Source organism: Haemaphysalis longicornis, unplaced genomic scaffold (genome assembly GCF_048455015.1).
Source record: "Haemaphysalis longicornis isolate Haplotype H1 unplaced genomic scaffold, Haemaphysalis longicornis Haplotype H1 scaffold_8, whole genome shotgun sequence".
NCBI lineage: Eukaryota > Metazoa > Arthropoda > Arachnida > Ixodida > Ixodidae > Haemaphysalis > Haemaphysalis longicornis.
The window spans coordinates 128,004,774-128,016,570 of NW_027526445.1; the positions used below are offsets into that span (position 1 = coordinate 128,004,774).

At 53.8% G+C, this 11,797-nt stretch overlaps 1 pseudogene; it reads right to left on the bottom strand.

Annotated features, from left to right (window-relative positions):
- Positions 1 to 127: 127 nt before the first annotated feature.
- Positions 128 to 10,968, bottom strand: LOC144148471 (uncharacterized; annotated as a pseudogene).
- Between the last annotated feature and the right edge of the window lie 829 nt (positions 10,969 to 11,797).

An 11,797-nucleotide genomic window follows, 5' to 3' on the forward strand; every position in this document is an offset into this window, starting at 1 on the left:
GTACAATGTGATGAAGGCTAGGATGACGGGGGATGCTCTTTCAAACGCATGTTGATACAGCTTGTGTTCCCTTCCTTCGTCCTTGTTTAAGTTCGTACTGGTTTCATCCAAGAATATATCTTTCCAACTAGACCAGCTTGTAACCCTTCTGGCGAGAGATAGGCGAAGAGGAAACGGAGGCGTGCGCGGGACCCGTGCCGCCACCTGGTGGAGCGCTCGGCACGAAGCAGCGGCCCAATGGCGGAGACAGGCGAGGAGGGAACGGAGACATACGCAGAACCTGTGACGGCACCTTGCGGAGGAAGGCGAGAAGGTCGCCGCCGCATCGATAAGCGTGCACCACAAAGGAAGGCCAGGAGGCCACGTGCGGCGCTGAGCCGTGGGTGATGGGGAAGACGAACATCCAGCTGTGGCCACTCGTACAGCGGCGAGGCTTTAAAAATGCTCTGAGGCAAAAAAAAATGATGAATATGCAGTGTGTTAATTGCAAACATGTCTGTATATCATTGCGAAACCACATCTCGACAATGGGCCTAGCCAGGGCAGTAAAGCTTTCGCTATCAACTAGGGTTAACCAAAGGTGAACCACAGCATTTTTTTTCGATTGTTTATGATAGTCGCAAATAATTGCATAAGAGCTCATACGAATCATAGCAAAGTATTCCCGCGGTTTATCATTGTGAATACCAGTCATCTGGTTTCAGATCGTCTTTCATCTGCTGTGCCTCTTCGTCTGCTGTGAACGAGCTCATAACGCTATGTCAAAAGTACAGTATAACCCACATTGGAGGAACCGATGCGTCAAAACCCCAATTCCCCAACGAGTTCTGCGGCCACTCGCACCCCCAATCCCATGGCATATGGACGTGGAAAAGAACCCCACCCGCCGAAAATTTTGAGCCAGCTATTATTGCAAAAAGATCGCAAGTGCACCAGACAATAATGATGATCTCACCGACGCAGCCGGAGAGCCAACACGTGTGCGGTTGTCTTCATCACCACCAAAGGGGAAGAGCACACTGATCTCCGCAGCTGCCAACCAGAGGGTGAGGCAAAAAAGGGCCCATCTCCCCGCGAGGGGGACTCGAGTAAATGCGTCGCATAGGGGGTGGGTGTATTGCGTTAACGTTTAGTGTTTGGGGAGTTGGTGGTATTGAATGCGTTGTATCAGCAGCTTCTTGACGTAGTTTGAATGAGTCAAGGATATAAGGCGCGTTCGTAGCCTTTCATTCTGTGTCGGTTTTGTGGCGCAGTGGGAAGAGCACCATGTACCTCGCGTTCCGCCCACAGGTAGTGAATGCGTTGTATCAGCAGCTTCTCGACGTAGTTTGAATGAGCCAAGGATATAAGGCGCGTTCGTAGCCTTCCATTCTGTGTCGGCTTTGTGGCGCAGTGGGTAGAGCACCATGTACCTTGCGTTCCGCCCGCAGGGTCGTGGGATCGGAACCAGGTGCCGGTAAGTATTATTTTTTTTATATAGTGTAGGGGGAGGGGTGCGGACCTGTTGTTGAGAGCGAGGGGGGTAGCGTGATGCGGGAGAGGAGGAGTGGGGGAGAGGGCGCACCTGGAACGGCTGTTGCGGACGCCGAGGCACGCCAACGCCGGGTGACATCGTGAGTTAAAGAAATGCTCTGCATTTAAAATTCAAGCAACAGCCCTCGCAGCACCTCATCAATCCGACCCTATATAGCAGAATCACCTATGTTTACGCCAATTCGGAAGCGGCATGCATTCTTTCGTGCCAAAACACCAGCCATCCAGGCTAGTTACCTCTTTTTTTCTGCAATGAACCAGTTAGTGTTACTGACTGGATCCCTGCGCACACTGGTATGTCGTGGATGAAAGGGTCTGGTCCGCTCACCCTCGAAACACTCATCTGGACGTCCGACATCAGTGACCAAATCAAGAACCCTAATCCTTCTACCCTAACGCTCCAGTCCCATTTATCCGATATAACGTCATCTCGCGCATAACTGACCCGGCAGGAGCAGGTTACCCTTCGAAAAGCACAGACAAACACGCTGCTCACACCAGCTATGCTTCGCCTCCACAGGAACCAAAGACACACCCCTCCCAATCTGTGCAAGCTGTAAGGTATCGCAGGATCAAACCAACATCCTGTGGGTCTGCCCAAACACCAAGTTAATTATGGCACTAGAGAGTGGCTGACTAGTGCAACCAAGTTGGCGGAGCAGGGGAGCCTGGCGGACTTCATCATGAAGGCCACCAGGAGCTGGCTAAAAGAAGGCGGCTCTAAGCTTCACCCTCCACATCCTTCCCCCTTCCTTCTCCAATCAAAATATTGTCTCTCTCTCTCTCCCCCTCTTTCCAATGTCGACGCTGGGCTGCCAATTGCGTCTTGCTTTCCTCCGCGATCAACGGGCATTGCCGCCACGTCTCTACTGTGTCGGGAGTTTTACTGGTAGACCTTTCGCAAGGCCACTTTTCTTGCTGCCGTTGCCTGTCCTGCTGCTGCCTTGCCTCGTCACGTTTCGCCACGTCAGTGAGATTCGTTCAATCATGTTCCCGCTGACGGCGTTGATGTGGCTGCTCGAGAAGCCGCGCCTCTCCCCGCCCCCCGCGCTGAGATGATTCCGCTGCCGCGCCCTTACGAAGCCGGCCTAATTAAGTTCGTCCCCGCCTGAGGAGCCAAGCGAAGACGGGCAGGTAGCAGCACCGTCTTTCAATGAGCTCTGTGTTGAATACTCGAAGTTGCGGCCAAATCGAGTTTGATGAGAACTTGTTGCTGTCATCGGACTCAGTTAAGTGAGGGGCACCCGAAGACATCGACATTCTACCGGTGAGCGCGGTTTTGGCGCTATTAGGACACTTTTTCCGAGAGGGCGGGCTCGGCCTATCGCTAGAGCTGCTAGTATGGAAATGGAACAACAGCTCGTGCCTGGCGCCGATGGTGATGCGGCCGTCGTAGAAGCCCACGACTGGGATGAGGAAGAAGCTAACTGCATGCATCAAGACAATGAGAGTTGGGCAGAGAGGCAGAATTTGTCCGTAAAGGGAAAGACAGGGTCGGTGAAGAGTTGGAGTGAGGTGATATCAAGAGCGCAACGACACCGGGACCAAAGACAGCTACGCCTAACCGATAACCAAACCAAGCAAGCACCGTCGCTTTCGCCACCGGGGTGGCAGTCAAGACCTACACTTCGTCAAGCCAGGCATTGGTTCAAGCCTCTGCCAAGGGACTATTGCAAGCTAGTCCTGAGACCCCGCGGTGGGCTCAACTTGCAGCATATCTTACCTTCACAGCTGACCCTGGCTCTCCTTCACGCCACCACCACAACCTGGCGTGAAGCGAACACACACCTGCAGATCGACCAAGCCCAGAATACTGCAACGATAAGCACGCCGTCTGTTCATATTGGCGAGAAATTAATCGGTGTAACTGACATCAAAATCAAGGATGAAAAAAATTCTGTGGAGATATACGGGCTTGCGCCCGATGACTCAGTCAAGGGTGTCATTCAGGGAGTTCCGGAGGAATTCACAATTCAAGAAATCATTAAAAACATCGCGCAGGACGACTTCGAGTTGTACGCAGCAAGGCGGATGGGGAAAAAGTCAACTACTATGATCCTGCCGTTCGCAATTGGTCAGAAGTTCCCCGCTGCGTCTACCTCTACGGAACGGCACACCGCTGCACATTCCACAAGAAAACAGTACCAGTGTGCAGTGTGTGCTACGAGGTGGGCCACCGTAACACGCCCTGCCCACACCCAGGAACACGCGCCTGCCACGAGTGCGGCACGCGCGACCCAGGTCCCGACCACACCTGCGTGGCAAAGGGCTCCCTGTGCGAAGGCGCTCACGTTACGGGCACCAAAGGATGTTCGATGCGCTTCGTCACTCCGTACGTTATTCTCCAGAGATTGGATTGGATTGATTGGATTGATTAAACTTTATTTAAGCCGGCAGAACGACGTTTTTACGCGCCGCGACGCGGGCCTCGGCGTCGTCCTGGTGGCTACTCATCCGAGACGTGAGCTCGCCGTTGACGACTCGCGAGTCTCATGCCTTGCGAGCGCCCGCAGGACCTTCTGGATGGCCCAGTGTTGATTTTCGTAGGTGTAGCTCCTTGCGGCTTCTGCAAGCCGTGGCGGGATGGTTCTTGACCTCGCTTCTATTGGGCTCGTGACACAGTTCCATAAGATGTGTTTCTGGTCTGCAGTCTCCCTGCAGCAGAGCTGGCACTTGGCAGTAGGGTATGCTTCCGGATCCATTCGGTGCATCAGAGCCGGGGTGGGTAGGGACCCGGTTTGAAGCTGTCTTAGTAGCACTGCCTCCGCGAGCAGCAGCAGCGACGAGCAGCAGCAGCAGCGGCAGCAGCGGCAGCGGCAGCAGCAGCAGCAGCAGCAGCAGCAGGAGCAGGAGCAGGAGCAGCAGCGGCTGTCGAGATGGGACAGGACTTCGAGCCAAAATCGAAGGAACCGATCGGCGACTCCAAGACGAAGGGTTAGGAGTACCTCCAACGCCGGTTCAACACGTGGCGCTGACGGCAGCAGACAGCAGTCGAGGTCCAGCTCAAGATTCAGGAACAAGGCACCTGCGAGGAGCAACCTCAAACAGGTCGGCTGGTCAGACAGATCCTCCATCATAGATGAGAACCAATTTCCCCATTATTACAAGAGCCTCACGCTCGCGCTCGGGGAAACGTGAGGGGAGCGTGAGCGTGACATGTGCGTTCGCTTCCTAAGACGCAGTTCGCGCCGCTGACGCAGAGGCTCATCGCTGCCGTAGAGAGAACCCACGAGTGAATGCTGCCTCAGCGCACTGCTGCTGCGCCAAAATATCGCATCAGGGAGCGTCGTAATCACCAGTTCCTTTTTTATCCTATTCTCCTAAAAATGACATCAGTCTATGATTCAATTCTCCAGTTCTATTATATAATTCTGTAACCGTTTCCCCAATTCAACTCTACAGGCTGCACTTTATAATGCTATGAGGTGGGCGTGTTAGACCCAAAAAGCCACCCTGTTTCCTGGCCAATCCCCCACGTGGGTATGTGCCATCAGTAAAGGAGCAACAACAACTTTGGACGATGCACTCCCATGGACGGGACAACCACTCCAACAAATCTGGCTAGCCTAGAGGCCACAAGAGCTCTAAGGACGCAAGCCCAGCCAAAGACAAGTCACATTCAGGTATAACCATCCCGAAAAGAGGACGCCCAGTACTGGCTCGGTCCCTAATGCCTTTCAGCGGTCCAACAGTTCGAAAACGGCGGAGGAGAGCGTGACTGGATCGACCCCGAAGAAGGAGCGGCGCCACTCGAAATATTTTGTAGAAGTTGCGGAGCACTTGAAAACGGCCGAGGTGAGCTGGTTGGTATCCTATACGAAAAAGGCATCACTCAAAATCTGCTGTCAACTTTCAGGAGCTTAAAGGTAAAAAAAGCGGTTGGGGATTAATGCGAACGCGACTAATTAAGCTTAATTTCACTGGTGCTCGTAGAAAAGGGCCACAGTATGCTTGAGAAATGCCTGCTGTACAGGGAGGGACTTTCGGGGAGGGGGAGGGGGTGCAAGCGGTCATGCAGCTAGTTAGGCCGAATGCAATCTAGAAATTATACAGTTGGCAAGCGGTGTTTTTAGTCTCGTGCGCAGTAGTGTCTTCGTCAGTAATTGTAAACGCTTGAACGTTTCTAGAGCAATGCGTTCGGGGCACATTAAGTGCATGGCGTGACACGTCTTTCGCGATGTACATAGCTGACTGCTTTTCGACAGCAGAGCGTTACACGCCTGGTTATACGTATATACATGAGAACGCCTGCAACGGAGTCCACGTTGGGCCATTAGACCCCGAGGTGATTCGTATCAGTTGACGTCAATGAACATTGAAGAATTAAGGGGAAGCTGTGGTCTTTGCAATGCCCCGCAACTGAGCAGCTTGCCACGCGCAGCAGCTTGGTTTGAGTCCGTATCTTATTTCACTTTGGTCGGTGCTCTCTCGTGAGCAGCCGTTCGACACTATGCCGCGTAGATTGAAGGGGGGCAATCGATTCACGGAGGAAATGTTTGTTGACTGGTTAGGTATCCCGCTGGATGCAGCCAAAACCTAACAGACATTTTTTGAGTGCCGCTCTTAAGCGCCCGCTAGGATGGTTTCGCGTAGCCATCGGCCTCATTGTAACAGAGCGGGCGAAAAGGACGCCGAGGATAGACGAGACAGAGCGAGAAGAAAAGCAAAGGAGGAAAGTATGGCGACAATGGAAGGGGGAGGGCGGGTTGCCGAGGCCGCGACAGACATGCTCGGCAGCGGCGACGGGCTACGAGATAACGCCACCGTAGCGCGCGTTGTTGTGCGTTCGCCGATGACGCTGTGATTTTCTGAGACACACCAGCTATGGGACGTCACCGAGAAGACTGCAGCTCGCGCTGAGCTCAAAGTTAGCATGTTGCATGCACGTTAGCGCTTTGCACTGAGTGTGCGTGAAAAATACGCCTTGAGAATGATTAGAACGCCGTAGCTAGCACTGTCCACAGGTGGAGGCGAAAGCTGGCCGTGCGCTTTTCTGGGTCAATTTGCTGCCGGAGCCGAAACCAGGGGCCGAATTCTCTAAAAAACGGGCGTCGTTTTGAAGCGACGGGGTAGCGCCATGCAAATGCATGTGTTCTGGTGCTGGGGCCGTCGCTTTGGGGTTGTGTGCAGGAGCAGTGACCGCAGAAAAGCGCTGTTGCAAGGGCGCGAAGCGACAAGTGAAACAACGGGGGGGGGGCAGTGGGTGTCGCTTCGCGCCCTTGCAACAGCGCTTTTCTGCGGTCACTGCTCCTGCACACAACCCTAAAGCGACGGCCCCAGCACCAGAACACATGCATTTGCATGGCGCTACCCCGTCGCTTCAAAACGACGCCCCGTCGTTTTAGAGAATTCGGCCCCTGGCTTCCACTACGAGCGTCGCTTCAAGTACGGCCTGTTGAGAGAGGGGGACAACCGCACGAGACACAGCGCCTGCACACGCGTACTCGTTGGTTCCAAGTGGACTCTAACCAAGTAGATACACGAGCTGGGCCAGACCAGAATTCCTTTTGACTGGCCCGGAGGAGGCCAATAGGAAATCGAAAATTACACGCCGGTCACGCATGCGCAGATAATGCCCTGCCTGTGTCCTCCTCTTCATATCAACGAAGCCTGGGCAAAGTGGCCGGTGGGGAGCGTGAAGTTGCCCCGAAGCTTCCGGTTGGGTGGACATTTCCACTGAACGGGGTACTTCCGCTTCGGCTCTTTTGTGTCGTCCGGTTGTGCCTTAAAAGATGGCGTAGGAGTACTGCGAGTGTCGTCGGAGCTTTTATTTCTTACCGGTATTCCGAATACTAGGCTACTAACGCTACAACTACCATCAACATTATCAGTATCATACAGGTATCACAGGTCGATAACAGTTCGTTGTGTTCCTCGTCGACGTCTTCAGCTGACGACTAAGGCCTACAACCTCTACATCGGTGTCATTGCAGCTGTCCGTATTTTTTTAGTCACATCCAACTCTGCAAGACTTGCACAAAATAATCACGCAAGCGAACGGCATAATTCAGTTATGCGTCTCCCGTGCTACTGAGACACGCAAAGGTTCCTTTGTAATGCAACGTGCATCACGTGTCATGCAACCCAAATGCGTCACACTCATCACCATAAGCGAAGCGTCACGCCATCATCAGGGGGATGCGAGTAGACGATTCATAGTGGGCACAGCCAAGTGACCCATTCCGCAATCTGTATCGAAACAGAATACGCAGTGTCTAGAGTGCCGTCCGACGCCACTCTAGCTGATCGCAGGCATGGCTAGAGTGCCGTCCGACGACATTCGAATATTTAAGACTATGCTAGCCCCATCCAAAGTGTCTGTCGTTGTAGTATAGAGGGTCCGTCTTAGCTTCTTGATCCCTGTTGTGGTGTCTCCTGGTTTCAACCAGCTGTCTGGTGGCGCACCGCCCGTGACGGTGGACACAGGGGGCGTGCCCGAATAAAGTACTTCTTGTGATGCTGACGGCTGCGGTGGTGTCTGCTATGGCCCCGACGAAAACAGCGTCGGGGTCAACATAAACACAACATGGTGTCAGAAGTTGGATGGGGACACGTCTAGGTGCACTGAGTGAAAATGGTACGGCGTCAGGTTTCAGTATGATTTGGTGCTCTTCTTTCAGCGTGCCGAGGCCCTTTAAACAGTTCCGCATGATGCTTCGAAGGGGGGGGGGGGGTCGCTACGTCTCCAAGAAATTTAACGACCTCCAGTGCCTGCAGCGCGGGGAAACCGAGTAGGGGAGTTGTGAGTGACTGCACCTCATAGAGTCGCTGTTCACATCCTTTCCCTTGCCACAAGAGCTGGGCGACGTACAATCCCAGTACATGAAGCCGTTGCCCTCCTGGACCAGTCAACGAGTTGTCCACTTTGTCGAGCTGAAGGGGTACTGCAGGGAAATCAGCTGGCACTGCCGAGACTTCAGCACCGGAGTCCACCTTGAAAGAGACCGTATAATTGTCTACCGTGAGGAAGAGGAGGACAAACATTTTATTGAGCCTTTAAAGGCCCCTTAGGGGGGCGTGGTGACCGGCGTACTGATGACCGCAGCAGCCCACGCCGTGACCACCCGTTGGGTAGACAGGTCGGAGCTGCCCAGGGCCTCAGCCCAGTGCCCACCGTCTGGTAAGGGGGGAAAGGGGTTGTGGGGACAATTCCATAGGTTTCCACAAGTCCAGGGTTTCCACTGCTCCGCAGGCCGGGCAGTTGGGGGAGGGGTAGACGGAAGGATAAATACGGTGCAGGTAGTAGCGACAAGGGAGGGTATGGGTTTGCACCAATCGCCATAGCCGTTCTTCCCTGTTGGATAAATCCGGGTGTGCGGGAGGGAGCTGGCGGCGTGAGAGGCGGAAATGTGCCGTAATGTCTTGGAAGGTTAATAGACTGCCCGAGCTGATAGGGCTCCGTGAAAGGGTTCGAGGCTAGGGCCTGCTCGGACGATGAGCTCTCGAGCGGCCCTGTGTGCTGCCTCATTTCCCCCCACGCCCGTGTGGGCCGGAGTCCAGATCAGCTCTATGGGTATGGTAGGAGGATTTTTGAGGAGAATTCCGAGCGCCAGGGGCGAGATCATGCCTCTGGCGTAATTTCGAATGGCCGTTTTCGAATCCGAGATGATAGTGGCATCCACGCACTTAGCGTGCTCGGGTGCGACGACCGTATGCAAGTGAATAATGGCGAGCTTGGCCGCTTTTACTTTGCGGGAACGACAGACCTCATCAAAATGTCCTTTCTTTCGGCAATGATTGCAGAGGGACGCACGGGCTGGGCATTCTGAGCGAGGATGCGGCAAACGTCCGCAGAAATAACAAGTAGCGGCGCCGGAGATTTCTGTCTTGAGCGGCGCATACCGCTGCCTGGCCTCCGGACGTCGCGGCGCTTTGTGAGCTTTGGCTGCGTCTGGTTCGACTGGCGAAAATCCTCCAACAGTTCCTTTTGCCGTTTTTTCTTTCTCGGCGTCTTCCCACTGCCGCGCCTGAGTCCAAGCTTCCTTAAACGACAACTTGGAATTACGGCACAACTGCTCCGAGAGGCGAGCATCTCTGAGGCCGACCACGAACCTATCCCGCACGAGGCGCTCTTCAACTTGAACAGACGGGTAGTTGCAGCGCTTCACAAGTCTGCATAATTCTACGTAATAAGCGTCAACACTTTCGCCCGGTTCCTGAGTGCGCTTATGAAAGCGAGAAGACTCATAGAGCTCGTTAGCCGGGTTCACGAAGTGTTCGGTAAAACGCTTGACGACGGTCTCGCAGGAGAGCAGCTCGTCCGCAGAAAGCGAGAAAGTGTCGAGCAGAGGTCGACTTTCGGGGCCCATACAGTACAAAAGTGAGCGTACTTGCACTTCAGCAGAGGCGTGGCATACTCCGGAGACCGCTGCGTAATCCTCGTAACGTGTTTTCCACGTTGGCCAAGTTGGTGAAGTCGAACGCGTCGGGTTGCCGAAGCGAAATCCCGAGCCACTTGCATTCAGGAGTCTATTGCTCGTCGGCCATAATTTCTTCTTCTGCCTCAGTAAGGATAAGTGAAGGCGTCTATTTGACCACTTCTGACACCATTAGCAGTTCCAAAAGCCTCGGGTGATTACCGACTTTGTGTTGACCTGACTCGTCTGAATGAGTTTGTGCTTAGAGAACGCCACATATTGCCAACCGTTGAGCAAGTTCTTGGTCTTATTGGCGACGCAAAAGTTTTTACTTTCAAACAGAGTCAAACAGAGTCAAACATAGTCAAACAGAGAAGGAAGCTCTGGTGGCGACATGGGCAATGCGCAGGTTCGATGAGTTCGTACGGGGCATAAACTTTGCCGTGGAAACGGATCATCAACCACTAGTCACTCTGTTTAGCAAAATAGAACTGGATATGCTCCCTCCTACTGTTCAAACACTGCGCCTCAAGCTCATGCACTACCAGTTCACCATGCAGTATGTCCCAGGCAAACTACTAGCAACTGCTGATGCTCTCTCAAGGATACCACCGGAGGTTTCTTCTCCCTTTGACTCGGTGGAGTTGTTCGCGACAGAAGTTGTTAGCAACGCATCCTCAACTTTGCCATTGAATCCGGATGACGTCAAGAGAGCCCAAAGCACGGATGGCGAGTGCACATCCCTTATTTCTTTGGCCCAACGTGACTGGCCTCATAAGAAGAAGCTGCCCTTACATTTGACGAAGTATGCTGCGGTAGCTAACGAGATCACAGCCTGTGACGGGCTTCTGCTCAAAGGTCGCTGCATCGTAGTTGCTACTTCCTTGAGACAAGCAGTCCTGCATCTGTTGCATGAAGGACATCAAGGTATAAACCGGCGCAAAGCGAAAGCCAGAGATTCGGTGTGGTGGCCGGGGATTGCAAAAGACATCGAGTCCAGGGCAGCCCGATCAGTGTGCACGCACTCGGATTAATCCAGCGGAGCCACTTATTTCCACACTCTTACCGAGCCACCCATGGGAGGTCCTGGGCATGGATCTCTTCCACAGCAAAGGACAAACGTTTTAAATGCGGACCATTTCTTAGTCGCACGATGTCCCGCTTCAGCGTCGGCGCCGTCCACACGCTCACTGCGCATGCGCGTCGCGTCGAGGCGCAGGTGCGCGTCTCTCCCCCGTACCCTCCTCGCTCTCACAACAGGTGCGGCGGTGCGGGAGGAGCGCGTGTACCCCGTGCGCTCCGTCGCTCTCAACAACAGCTGCGGCGGTGCGGGGGGAGCACGTCTGTGCGCGCATGCGTCGTAGCTACCCGTGCGCTGCGTCGCGCTCAACAGTAACGGCGGCAGGGCGTCTACACGTGATAGCGGCGTGGTGGGTGCGTGGAAAGTTCGCGCGCTTGTATACGGAAGTGTGCGCATGCGCGTCTCTCCCGCGTACTCCTCTCCCTCGAACGCGGGTGGTATGTATATAAGCGGCGGAGCCCGCGTTCGGAATTCAGTCAAGGGCCTCTTTGCTTGGCTTTTGCTTGACTTGACGCTTTGCTTGACTCGAGTGATGCGATGGAAGCAACGTCTTCACCAGTTACGCAATCGCACGACCGCTCCTCAAAGACCCCTTGACAGTGCACTTTAGCGACCACAAAGCAGTCATCCTCTCCGTCCAATACAACGACGGCACCAAGCAATAAAGACAGACTTTAACTTTACACTCCTTGCCTTCGCTTCTACTTCATTCAATAAATAAGAATAATAAAGACGAAATAACAATTAAGCATTCCCAAACCATACCCAATTACGCAACATTCACGCGATACCCCCACCACTCTGCGACGCATTTACTCGAGTTCCC